The sequence below is a fragment of the Monodelphis domestica genome, chromosome 7, assembly GCF_027887165.1.
Source record: "Monodelphis domestica isolate mMonDom1 chromosome 7, mMonDom1.pri, whole genome shotgun sequence".
Taxonomy (NCBI): Eukaryota; Metazoa; Chordata; class Mammalia; order Didelphimorphia; family Didelphidae; genus Monodelphis; species Monodelphis domestica.
Genome location: NC_077233.1, coordinates 43,994,697 through 44,008,673, shown reverse-complemented (window position 1 = coordinate 44,008,673; position 13,977 = coordinate 43,994,697).

Here is a 13,977-nt window from a genome sequence, read left to right as displayed (position 1 = left end):
GCATTAAAATACATACTAATTTAATTTGGAAAATTTTTCAAAATTTTAGTAGAATGTCAAAATCTCATCCTCAGTGACAGATATCTGTCATAGACTTTACTATTTTTCCTGGAAATTATTTTATTTTGCAGAGATTTATTGTGAACATTTTTACATGTCTTGGAGACATGAACTGCAATTATCTCTGAAGAATTAAAAAGGGATATCACACAGAGGGCAATAGTACAGTGCATGGTGGGTGTGAGAAAAATCCGCAAATTAAATTAGTGGGTATTTTAATGCTCATATGCTTTAGTACAGAGTTGGGCATGTGGTTGCCAAATCCAACCAAAACAAACTTTGATGAATAGCAGGCAAAAATGATGTTATCAGATAAAATGCATGTTAAAGGAAAATGGGCTATTTCATGGGGGAAGGACAAGGGATTCCTGGTGGACATCTTATAGGTGCTCCTCTGGTAGTAGAACTATATACAGCTGGATGTTAGGAGAAAATGAGGAAGACTTCCAGCATGTTGGGGGAGCTGTCTTGGAGAGCTTAGACAGAACATGACAGGAGTATATTAAATTAGCTGTATTCTGTAGCATTGGAGGGGAAATTTCCATTGCCCATCACAAGTCCATCTGAATATAATGAGCATTGTAATGTCAGATGGGAAATTATATTTCCTCTTGTCCTTAGATGTACCCTAAAACCAACACAGACTCATTTATGTGACTCTTCAAAGAAAGCATGTGGGTCATTCCCCCCCCTCCATTATGCTACAATATTATAACATATATTCTGACTTCTTTTATACTGAGAAAAGAAAGTCTTATCCACTTCAGTTCCTCCAGTAATTCAACTGTTCACTAGAAAAGAATCTTACATTTATCATCTATGAACTATGTAATTCTTAGCATCCACTGTCCCTTTTTCTGTCACCGAGCTAGTATTACAGCACAAGAAGAAGGAAGTAATAGAGGACTGCAATCCTTTTAGATTTTTCATGGTTTTCTGTGTTGCCATGGCCAAAATGTGCACCACCAAGTGACCATCCTACTAAGGATGAGTTTCTCCATACTTACCTGGGTTGGACCTTGTAAAGCCATATCTGGTTTTTTTTCCAGAATGATATTCAAAGCCTTTTCAGAATGATAGATTCTATTAGTTTGTAGCCCATTGGCATAGCCTTTGAGAACTCAGGGGGTTTACCTAGTCTCTGAAAAAGTGTTAGAATAGTAGAAGTTACACATATATTTGGAATTAACACATTGTTTTACTTCCAGGTGAAACAGATAAAGCTTTCCCAATTTTTCATTTGTGTGTCTCTTGAAGAAGTTTTTCTTGGTCATCTCTATGCAGATGCCTTTCAGACTTACTTGTCAAGCCCTAACTTCTCAGTGGGCATCTTGAATAGGATGTCCCATAGACATTTAGCAGAACTGAACTCGTCTTTTCCCCAAACTATTTCTTCTTCCTTCACCTCATACCTGAACTGTCTCAACAACCTACTATTTTGTCTCTCTATTTCAGGTCTCTCCCTACTCCAATCCATTATGTACTCAGCTACCAAAGTGATCTTAAATCACAGGCATCCTGTCACCCTTCTACTCAGTAAACTCCATGGGTTCTCTGTCACCCTCTCTCTACTTTTCTAGAATTCATATAGCTTACACACACACACACACACACACACACACACACACACACACACCTCTGCCCCTCCCCCCCATATACTATGTGATTTAGTCACTGGGCAGATTCCTTGATTTTAATGACTTTAAAAACTCTTATCATCTGACATTGGTCATCTTCATTACTAGTTTCTTATGCCTGGAGTTCTCTCCTCATCTCCATCTCCCACCTCTCATCAAGTATCAGCTAAAATCCCTCCTTCTATAGAAAGCTTTTCCTGATCCTTCTTAATCCTATCTTCTGTTTGATTATTTCCAATGTCTAGAGCTTGTTTGTGTAGAGTTATTTTGCATGTTGTGTCTCCCCCCATTAGAATGTGAGCTCTTTGAGAGAAGAGATTTTTTGTCTTTCTTTGTATTCTTAGCAATTGATCTGGAGCCTGACTCATAGTAGGTGATAAATAAATGTTTATTGATGGTTGATAATCTAGAGTTTTCAATAATTGGTTTCTTCTTTTTATTTGTTTATTTAGACACAGAGAATTCAGGAAAATTCCTTCTCCTTGATAGTTGATCCTACTTGTAAATATTCTTTACAAATAAGAGCTACAGTGCATTCCAGTTGTAGAAAAAGTGGACTTTGGAGTGAATGGAGTCAATCTATTTATGTTGGTAAGCATTGATGATGTTCTGTTCTGTTCTTATTTCTTAATTATAAATATTTATGTCTAAAATTTTTTCTTTTAAAAAATATTAGTATATTACCTTAAAATATAGTTAACTCTCTTCTTCCCTCCATTAGAGGAGGCATCATTTGACAAAAAGATATATGTATATATATATATATGTATATATATATATTTATAAAACTATATCTTTCTTATTCCTGTTTATCAGTTCTTTCTCTGAAGGTTGACATACATACTTAAGTCATTCTCCAAATGATATTTCTGCTGCTGTATGTTCTGTTCTTTCAAAGTTAGTACAAAATCAGTCTTAAATTCACCCATTAACATTTCTTTTGGACTTATTATCTACATTCCTTCTTCCTTAGACATTTGGCATTTTCAAATGGATATCCTATAGCATCTCAAATTTATTTTGTCCAAAACACAACTCTTTCCTTTCTCTCTAAATTTACCTCTCTTCCTGAAGTTCATAACTTCTCATATTCCCCTCATGCTCCAAATCCAGCTAATTGCCAGATCTTGTCATTTTTGCCTCCACCACATTTCTCAAATCTCCCTTACCCCTTTCTCCTTCAAAGGTGGCACCACTCTAGTTCAGGCCTTCATCAGCTCTTTCCTGGACTACAATATTCTTCTAATTGGCCTTCCTCCCTCCAGTTTCTCTGTTCTCTAATCCATCCTCCACAGCTACCCAAATTTAGATGTTCCTAAACATAAACATTTCCATGATATAACCCTACTCAATAACTTCCAATTGCCTCAAATATCAAATATCAATTCTCTGACAATTTAGAATCTGTCATATCCCCAACCTACATTTCTAGTCTTATTATATATACATCATTCCCCTTTATACTTCCTGCACTACTATCAAAATGAACCTCTTGCATCTTAGTTGACACTCATTTGATTCTCTCTGTGCCTTCACACTGATTGTTCCACATGCCCAAAATCTAGTCTGTGCTCATCTGGGCACTTTAGAAAGCCTTGTTTCTTTCAAAACTTAGCTCAGCTCCATGATACCTTTCCTGATCCTTCCATTTTTTAGTGTTATCCATCCACAAATTACCAAATGTTTATTTTTTATATGTGCCTTTTGTCTCTCCCAATGGAATGTAAGTTTCCTGAGGACAGAGCCTATTTCTTCTTTCTCTTTATATCCTCAAGATCTAGTTTAGCCACTCAGATATATCCAGCTCTTTGGGAGCCCATGGACCATAATTAAGTAGGTGCTTTAAAAGTGTTTATTGAATGGTTGGATGGATCAAATATAATCTGAGAGTCAAGTTCTGGAATCAAAGTTTGTCTTGGTCCACATATGAACTTCAGAAAGGCCCAGACTTTACTATAGCTTGCCTTTTGGACAGTCATAATCTTAGCACCTATTTACTCCAAGAGATAAGTAGAATGAACTTGAGCCCTGAAGCTCAGGAACATTTCCATTCTTCCTTTGAAGCAAATGGCACCCTGGTAACCTGAAAATGTGGTCATGCCTTCTTGAAATGCACTAGTTGTCCCCTTTGAGCTGGTTGACTCGGTGTCAGGGTTTTTGCTGAGCTGGAGGATAAGTCAACAATTCAAGGATGATTCCCTATGGAAGTAGGAAGTTAAAAAAACAGGAACTTATCACTTTTGTCATTCTGTTCCACAGCTGGTTCATGGAAAGAAGCCCTCACAGTTCACTTTATGTGTGTCTGAAAGCACACATTTAATCCAAACCTGTGATCAGTGCTCCCCATGCTTACCCAAGATAGAGGAGAAAGAGCCAACTCCTTAATGAAGTAGGATTTGAGGATTACAAAAAGAGGCCTGCTAACTTCAAAATATCTACCCCAACCCAGTTCAAATCCAACTCTCTTTTCATGGCACAAGTTTGATTTTTAGTGCAATGTTCAGTTATTTTAATTGTGTCTGACTTTTCATGGACCCACCCCCCACCCCCCTTGGGGTTTTCTTGGCAAAGATACTGGAATGGTTTGTCATTTCCTTCTCCAGTTCATTTTACAGATGAGTAAACTGAAGCAAACAGGATTAATTGACTTGTGCAAGGTCATAGACTGAGTAAATGCCTGAGGTCAGATTTGAACTCTGGAAGAAGAATCTTCCAGACTTCAGGCACTGCAGCTACCTGCCCTTCCCTTCAATGTAATACTTAAATCCTATCTTATATCTTCTAACCTGATTATCTCAGAATAAGACATTCTATTTTGGTTTGGGGATGGGGAGTTGGGATGGAGAAAGGTTTGGAGCATGATGCTTCATCCTGAGAAGGCGAACTGGTGCCATCTTGGAGGCTTGGAATGAAGGCACTGGAGGGAAGAAGGAATAAAGAAGGGAGCTAAAAATGCGGGAAATCTAACAAAGTCCACTTCACCTTCAATGTTTAGCTTACAATCAGTATGCCCTTTTTGCTCACCCTGCTTGTCCTAGAGCATCCTCACATAGAGATAGGGCTAGCAAATGGACAGGAAAGCTCATTGGCTTTGGGGATTTTTCTGCAACTTATATTCATAGAGAGAGAATAGCCTGGTGCCTTATAATCGGAGTTTAATGAATGTTTATTTATTGATTGATGAATTATAAAGAATTGTCTAGGGTGGTGAGAGTGGCTTGCCTGAGGTCACACGGCCAGTTTGTGCCAGAGGCCAGATAAAACTAGTAAAAAGGGAGGTGAGGTGGGCAACAGGAGGGAGAGGAGTTCAGATTTAGACACTGATTTTCTGTGCTTTTGTTTGTTCATTTTAAAATACTTTATGCAATTCCAGAAGGACTTATGACATTTGTTCTGATCTCTTGATTATTTGTTTATTTTTTCCCTAACATTTTACTGCCTGGACCACAGGGATATTCCTAGAGTGGCCAAAGACCCCCAAAACATGTCAGCAGGGAAGTTAGAAACTAAAAAGAATCCCCTTTTAACTAAAACGGAAAGTTTTTAACTCAAGATTTTTTTGGGGGGGAATAGCAGCACACTAAGAGTTAGGAAATGTGGATTCTAGACCAACTCTCTCTCTGACTAGCTGTGTGACTTTGGGCAAGTTAATTCCCCTGTCTGGGCCTCATTTCCTTCCTCTGTAAAATAAAGGGTTTGGAAGAGATGCTCTCTCAGGTCCCTTCCAAATTTAACATTCTCTAATTTTGTGCACTGCATCACACTGTCCCAGCTGTGCAGAGAGTAAAATTGTTATTTGTAATGAGATTTTATTTTGAGCCTCCCTTAATTTATTATTCACTTCCTGCCTTGGATATTTCTTATCATTATTGTTTCCTAAACAGCAGCTTCCTTGTTTGAATCGAGGCTCATTATCATTTCCCTCCAGGTGTACTTCAATGCTGTTATCTATAGTAAATCCCATCTCATTTATTTCCACTGCGTTCTGAGTAGATGAGCTGATTAATATTCCTACTCGCCTTATAAATCCACCCTTTCTGGAATTTACTCTCCTGCTCAGTTTAGGATCATTAGTGAATTTAATCAATGCAGGCCTTCCATTTTCATCAAGATGATTAATAAACATAATAGGAAGTCCAGGCCCCTTTGGGACATTGTGCATGACTCTTCCCTACCCTGGAGGGGACAGCAATAATTATACTCTGCTGGGGGCCAATCATGCACTTTTTTGGGAACCTTTTCTTTCTTCTCTTCTAAGTCACTCCCTCCTCCTCTCTCCCCCCCTCCCTTGTCTTCTAATTGGCATCCTATAGCTGACCATCTGGGTAGGAATTGGCTCTAGTATCAAATGAATAAAGCTTGAGATCTTCCTTATGGAGGCTTTAGCCAGACTCACAGCTTTCACTTGTCTAGTCTTTAGTGATTTTTCCTTAAGTGAAATAAGTTATCAGTCAATCAATTTTACACCCTTTGTTTCACTTGATCCTCACAACTACCCTGTATAAAGGGTCTGGGTCTCTGCTCTAACTGGGGGAAAGTAAGATGTATACCCAACCAGCCATCACAGGTGAATGGCGAACCCTGGTTCCATAAGACTTTGGCATTGATTGTTTCTGTCATTCTGGATAGACTAGGTACATAGAGGCAGGATGCAGCTGCTACTCTCCTGGAAGGGAGGCACAAGATAACCCTTGAGCGTTCCATCCAAAGAACTAAAGCCATTGCTTTATAAACAACTTCCTCCCAGATGGGGAAATCAGGGCTCCCCCACACATCATGCCCAGAGGAAACTCACTTCTTTTGCTCATTCATGTTTAAACCACTTAAAAATGAAAATGAAATGAAAACTCCTGCTCTGCTGCCACAGGGAGAGCCTGGAAGGGTGTCCTCATATCCATCACCCTTTGTTACCGGGTCCCCAGTTTTATAGTCAGCAATCAGTGCTTCCATTTCCTCCACTCCAGGGGTGTAGCCCAGAGCTTCAAGGCTCTTGATGGCTCATGAAATAGGTTATTTAAATCTTTCTACATTTGTTTTGCTGATGAGAATATTGAGGCTCAGCATGACAGAGGTCCCCTTCTAATAGGTGTGTGCCCTCAGTCTCTAAGACACAACCATTTGCTTTTCCTTATAGATGACAAAATTCTTTGAGGTGGATTTGATTTTGGGAAATAACCCTGAATAAAGTAAATGCCCTAAAGATCAATCTCTGAATTTCATGTTTTGTTTTGTTTTTCTATAAGTTGATAAAGTTGGGCTAGATGACCTAAAAGACCCTTTTCAACTTTAAGATGTAAACCTTAAAATTTCTTAGACTTATAAATGTTGGAAATTTCACCATTGGGAAATTTCATACTTGAAAAATTTCCTATTGATAGTGGGTCTTGGCTATTGGAATGTGAACCCCATTGGCATGGGAGGTTCCTCCTCCTCCCTTCTTAAGATTACTTTAGGACAGAAACCTTTTGCTGAACAATGGAAAGGACTTTGACCTATGCTTAAGCATAGAACAGGAATTTCTTTGAGTCATGATTGATTTTAGAATTGATACAATGGAGATACTTGGAATGACAGAACCAAGTCTTGGAAATTGCAATCTCCACCCTACTCAGTCCTAACAGGATTGAGGAAGGGCTGCAGCATAGATCAAAATTTAATTATTCCAATCTCTACCCTACTCAGGGTAACAGGATTTAGGAAGGGCTGTAGCAAAAGATCAAGATTTAATTATTTGAGAATATGACCTCCAACAGACATGTTCTAAGCCACAGACCTCTGGGTGATCCTGGGTTAAGCTAGAGCCACCATTGGCACAAGGAAAATGATGGACAGTGATTGGTAGATGTGAGAACTGAGGGGCTCTCTTGGCTCTTTTTGGACTTCCATTTTGGAGCAGACACGGCTCTTTCCATAATGTAGGTGAGGTCTAGGCCTCTGGCCTAGACACGTGTTTTTTCTTATCCTGTATTTTCTTTTAATCCTTAACTTTAATAAACATAAAATATAATACTCCTTGCAGAGAGAAACTAATTTCTACCTGCCTCAGTCTATTCCTAAATTTTAATCTTTACAAAGATCATAGGAACCTATGATGTATCAAATTTGCTAATCTCTGATTGGGACAGAGATGTATTACAGTGGTCAGAGTTCCAATCTCAGACACTTACTGATCCTGGGCAAGTCGCTCAAACTGTTTGCCTCAGTTTCCCCATATGTAAAATGAGCTGGAGGGGGAAATGGCAAACTGCTTCAGAGTTCTTGTCAAGAAAACCCTAAATGGAGTCACAAAGGGTCAGACATGACTGATAAAGCTACTGAAACAACTAAAAATAAATCTGCCTTTGAACTCAGAGGACCTAGGTAAGTCCCTTAACCTCTCAGACTCAGTTTTCATATATGAAAAATGAGAATATTAGACTAGTTAGCCTCTGAGGCCCTTCTAGTTCTAATCCATTGATCTTAATATTGTTTTCTTTAAAGAGTAACAATTATAATGGAATAATTATGATGGACTGAAAAGACCAATATATTTGGAGTTAGAAGAGCTGCTCTTAAATTCTACTTTTAATTCTTGAGTGATTTTGAGGAAGTTATTTCACCTCTACAGGCCTCAGGGTTGTTGCTATTGTTTTCCTCTTTAAAAAGAGGAAGCCAAACAAAATAATTTTTGAGATATTATATGCCTCAGCATCCATGATCCTGAAATGAGAGGACAAGACCCAAATTCAACACAGTGGTCCCCTATTCTCAAAGTATAATCAGTGGTACCCAAAGGGGCCATGAAACTCTTTTACTGGGTCTTTGATGTCAAAACTTTTTTATGATAAAACAAAGACATTTTAATTTTTAACATCCATGGCTATAACCCACATAAACAAATGCTCTTTGAAGGAGCACGCTCCATAATTTTAAAGAGTGTGAAGGGGTCTTGAGGCTGAAAGTCTGAGAATCTCTGTTCTAGTCTGTAGCTTTGTACTCAATTCCTAATAAACAGTCGAGATACACATGCCTGCTCTAGGAAGTGGTGATTGTTGTCAGTCAGTCAATAACAACAACATTGACCAGGCACTGTACAAAAATGCGGGAGGCACAGAGAAGGGTGAAAACTGTTCCCATCCTCAAGGAGCTCACATTTTAATGGGGAAGAAAAACAGGAGCATAACTAGATCTCTGCAAGGTGTAGAGAGGCAACCTAATATTAACAAGAAGTCTAGGACTCAGAAAACCCAAAACCTAATTAAAGGTGAGGAAAAAAATTAAATGTCTTGTTCAGAGTCCCACAGGTTGCATGTATCAGGGGTGGGACTTGAAGCTGGATCTTATTGAGTCTCAACTCTCAATTTATTAAAAAGAACCCATTAAAGATATTGATTTTTAGGTGGAGCAATACTCAACCATTAGGATGGATTAGTTCACTGACTAACCCTTTATTCTCTAGAAACAACTCGGAGAGAGCATGGCCCCAAAGGTGTCCTTTTTGATTGAGGAAAGGATGAGAATGAAGGAGGGAAAGATAAAAATTACAGAGAGATGCTGAGTATCTAGCTGCAAAGCACCAAAGGAGAGTAAGAATTGGGGTGCAAAAGACAACTTATTTTGCTAGGCCCAGCCCTTCTATACTATATTTCCTGTTTGCCAAACATTTTACTCCCCGGTGGAAGTAGCAGTTTTATTTTTATCACTATTCAGTGTCACCTGTCCTTTCTCAACTGTGCTCTGTCTTATCTTTAGGGCTAACTTCCTATTTTCACATTTCTCTCTAATTTAGAACTTCCTTAACTCCCTCCACGCCATATTTCTTTACTATCGCTTGTTTACCAAAATCCTTTAAAAAAAAGTTTCTTTGGATGTTCACGTTTGGGTCTAATTGTAAGATTTTGGTTTCCTGAATCTCATATTCTATCTTTCTCTCCACCTCCACCCCAATACGCTTAATGAGACCCAAATACTCTATGTAAGAAAAGGAATTTGAAAACAAGAAAGAAAAAGTTCCCATGGTGATGAATTGGCGAAGAAAAGTTTGTATCTGAGCCAATCCCTTGGCAAACTTTCTACTAGAGAAAGAATGTCTGAGCTTGCTTCTAATGGGCTCCCTCAGACAATTTGGTCCTTCCTGATTCCAATCTACTATTAATCTTGTCTGTCAGTCATCAGTCACAACAGTATTCCCACAAACTAAAAATTGGCTGTAGACTTTAATGTACTGAGGGAAATGTTAAGAGCCTAAGGGAATATATTAATGGTCGACTCTGTTTTAAAACCTAATTTTTAAACACGTCATTTCATTCAAGAGGTGAGTCTTATAGACACCATTTGGTGCTTATAGATGCTTTTTTGTATTAAGGGAGGAAAACAAGGTTTTTTTGTTTTGTTTTTTTAAAATCTGTCACTATTTAAAAACAAAGGTCTTAGAATCACTCAAATGTGATTTCATGACTGTGATTCATTGCTGACTGCCAGGGAATCTCCTGTAAAATTATTACTAATAACAAGCCTTTATTCACCAAGAAGCTTGGGTCTTCCATCCTGTCATGGTGTAAATTCCCCAAAGGCATGCCAGAGTAGATGAAAGGATGACACTCCCCGTTGTCAGAGGAATCTGTGAAAATGAGCACTTGCTCTCACAAACAAGGACTGGAGTTGGAGTGTGGGTCTCATGGAGGATATATTCTAAAAGACTTATTATGATTAATTTTTAACACTCTCCTCATTTCATGGAACTGTGTCTATGAGGAATCTTCACTGCTGGCATAGAAATGAACATTTTTAACATCTTAGAGATCATCTGATCCGACCCTCTAATTTCACACATGACAAAATTGAGATCCAAATAAAAAAGGCTAACACCAAACCAGTTGGGAGCAGAACTGGGCTAGAAACCTGATCTCCATCCAGCCTGGATGCTGAATTCAGTGAAGGATTGATTGTCATCTGAAAGCTTCTTGCACCAGTGGTAAAAATCAGTTCTTCTTCGAGGTTCTATTCCAAAGGATAACCTCTTTCCTGACTTCTTTAAGAAATCAAGGATCCACATGCTTTCATTGGGTTCAATCATAGTTTTCTCATGTTGTCTTTTCATTCTAGCATCTAAGCATTTAAGCTTTCTCTTTTCTGTTGCTGTTTTTGTTGTTATTTGAACCTTTACTCTGGCTCCTGACCCACAAAATCTCCTAGATTTTGGTTTGGGACATTGGATTTGACTCAGAATCCTGACTTGGTCTGGATATCTTTCCTTTAACTCTTGTTCTAGTGATACAAGATTATCATCCTTGAGTCTTTTGTTTTATAGAGCCAGTGCCCTGGAACTGATTCTGTTAGGGCCTTGTATATGTAGATTTTTGATATTTAGCCCATTAATAAGGCATAGTAAGGATAGTAAAATGGAAAAAAAAATAAGTGTGTTGGCAACTGGGAGACCTAAATATTAGTCCCAGCTCTGCCAAGAACTAACTATATGACTTTATTTTGGCTTCAGATTGCATTTCTATAATAAAAGGGAATGGAATGAGATGATTTCTAAGGTTAATTCAATGAGGGTTTATAAAGCTTGTGTTATAGGTAGAGAATTGGTGCTAGGGATGATATAAAGTTAAAAATGACATGAACTGATTCTTCCTGGAATTCACATATATTTTGTGCTTTTGGCAGGCAGCTAGGTTGCTCAGTGGATAGTGAATTTGAACTCATCTCCATGATGAGTCACACTTACTGGCTGTGTGACCCTGGGCAAGTTATTTAACTTTGTGTACTTCAGTTTTTTCCTCTATAAAATGAGCTGGAGAAGGAACTAAACCACTACAGTATCTTTGCCAAGAGAACTCCAAATGGGGTTATGAAGAGTTGACCACAGCTGAAAGTACCAAATAATAACACATGCTTTTAGCATTTTATATATAGATGATTACCTATGTGATATAATTTAATGAATGCTGATGGGCCCATCTTCCTTCAAATATCTCCCCCAAGACAGTTATGGTATTCAAAATTCTGAGTATTAGAAAAATCCTTTCTTTTGTCCTAAAAGATGATACTGGTGGTGAACTGGACTCACTCCTTTGTCAACCCTTAAAATAGATAAAGGTATCATATTAATTAGCCTCAGGAACAAGAACCTTTTGATGGTGGTATTGATGGGAAGTAATACATATTTGACAGAACATTGGTTCTGGGTAGATGTGATAATCAATAAAATTGCTCTGTTCAACTACATCTCCAACAGTGGAAAGTATGTAATGGGTTTCAAATAGTCAATTTCTTTTGCCAGGGAAAATCAAGGTGTTGTCACACAGGGTTTCCATTTAACTGGCTCTTATTAACTGAGAGTCACCTGGGGGAAGCAACTCTAGAAACTAGAGCCTAGGTCTTTTCCTCTACTTCTACCTTTTTGGGTTTGCCATATGACCATACTGGATTGATTTGGTTCCTGTGTCAGCTTCCTGAAATAGGAACAGATGAGTATTTCTAAAAGTTGGCTAGTGTGTGCATCCCTTCGATAATTTGTGGATTCAGAATCATTTCTGCTTACCATAACCACCAGGAAGAAGCACAAAGAACAGGGCTTATTTGTATGGGCCATTCAATATCCATATTCTCCCTCATCTTGGTAGTTTTGGAGGATATTGGAGAGAGTGTTGGGCTTGGAGTCAGGAAGAAACAAGTTCAAATTCAGCTTCAAATCTTCTTATAAATGATTAAAATACATAGAACTACAAAGGAAACCAATGATATTGAAATAAAATCACCAAAATATTTTTTAAAACAAGTTTCTATGAACCCCATGTTAAGTATTTCTTGTCTAAAAACTCTTCTATGTCTCCAAGCCATACTTGGGAATATCCATATTACTAGCTTTAAGAGGAGACTTTTTATAAATGATTATTGAGTTCCTGGACTGACTGACCCCGGTGCAAGTCAATTAAGTTCTTCTGTATGAAAGGGATGATAATAGCATCTACTTCCTAAGAATATTATGAGGATCAAATGAGATTATGTCTTATTATTTTCATTATGACATTGATATTTAGATCAGAAACTTAACCCATGATCTAGATGGAAGCATTGTAAGACCATATTTCCATGGGCAGGTTAAGACAGGGAAGGTCTCAGAGGATGGCCAGCTCTCTTCCACAGTCTGTATTATCTGAATTAACTTGGCTCTTTAGGCTCAGGCACTCTTTAAAACTATCATTGTTCTCCCAACACTGAAGCCATAACATTGTGTATAAACTGAAGGGCTCTGATTTTCCCCTGATTCCAAGATTTCTAACTGAGTTTCACTGAGATACTATAGACATTAAGGAAATAAAGTCAGATCCTGGAAACATTCCTAAAGATTTTTTCTTGTTTATCCGTGGTAATAATCACGGATGTTTAAAGAGAACTTTAAGGATTCAGAAGTACTTTGCATAGGCAATTTCATTTGATCTGCAAAGTAACCTCCATGAGGTCAATAATGTAGGCATAATGATTTTTGTTTTATGGATGAAGAAATAGACTCAAGAGGTTGTGATTTATCCATGGCCACAGGTAAGATTCAAATAAAATATTTCTTGTCAATGTTCTTTTCCTTACTCATGTCTCTATAACCCAGTGGCCTGCCTCTTTGCTCTTCCTTACACACAAGACATTATTTCCCAACTCCTGTGATATCTCATGTCTCTATCGCACTCAGAATATTTTTACTAGCTGTGTCCCCCATTCCTGGAATATTTTCCTTTTTGTTTCTGTCTTCTGCCCCCCTTGGTTTCTTTCAAGTCTCAGCCAAAGTTCTAACTGACAAAATGCCTTTCCCAATTCCTCTGAAAGCTAGTAATATGAGCATTCCCAAGTAGGGATTGGAGACATAGAAGAGCTTTTAGATAAGAAATACTTAACATGGGGCTCACGCAAACTTGTTTTAAAAAATATTTTGATAACTTTATTTCAATATCATTGGTTTCCTTTGTAGTTCTATGCATTTTATTGTATTCATTTAAAACCATTCTTAGAGGGGAATCCAGAGGACATTTCACCAGATGGACAAAGGGGTCCATGGCAAACAAAACTTTTTAAATTTTATTTTTTATTATAGTATTTTTATTTGTTAATTTATTTTTATTTATATTTTATTCATATATTAATTTATATTTTTATTCATATATTAGTTTACTCATTTAATAATGATATTATTTTAAATCCAATAACTCATTTTCTTTCTATGACTTAGTTTTATATAATCATGACTTCCATGCACTACCTTTAATGGCTAGCACAAATCATTTTCACTTTTTTGATTATCTCT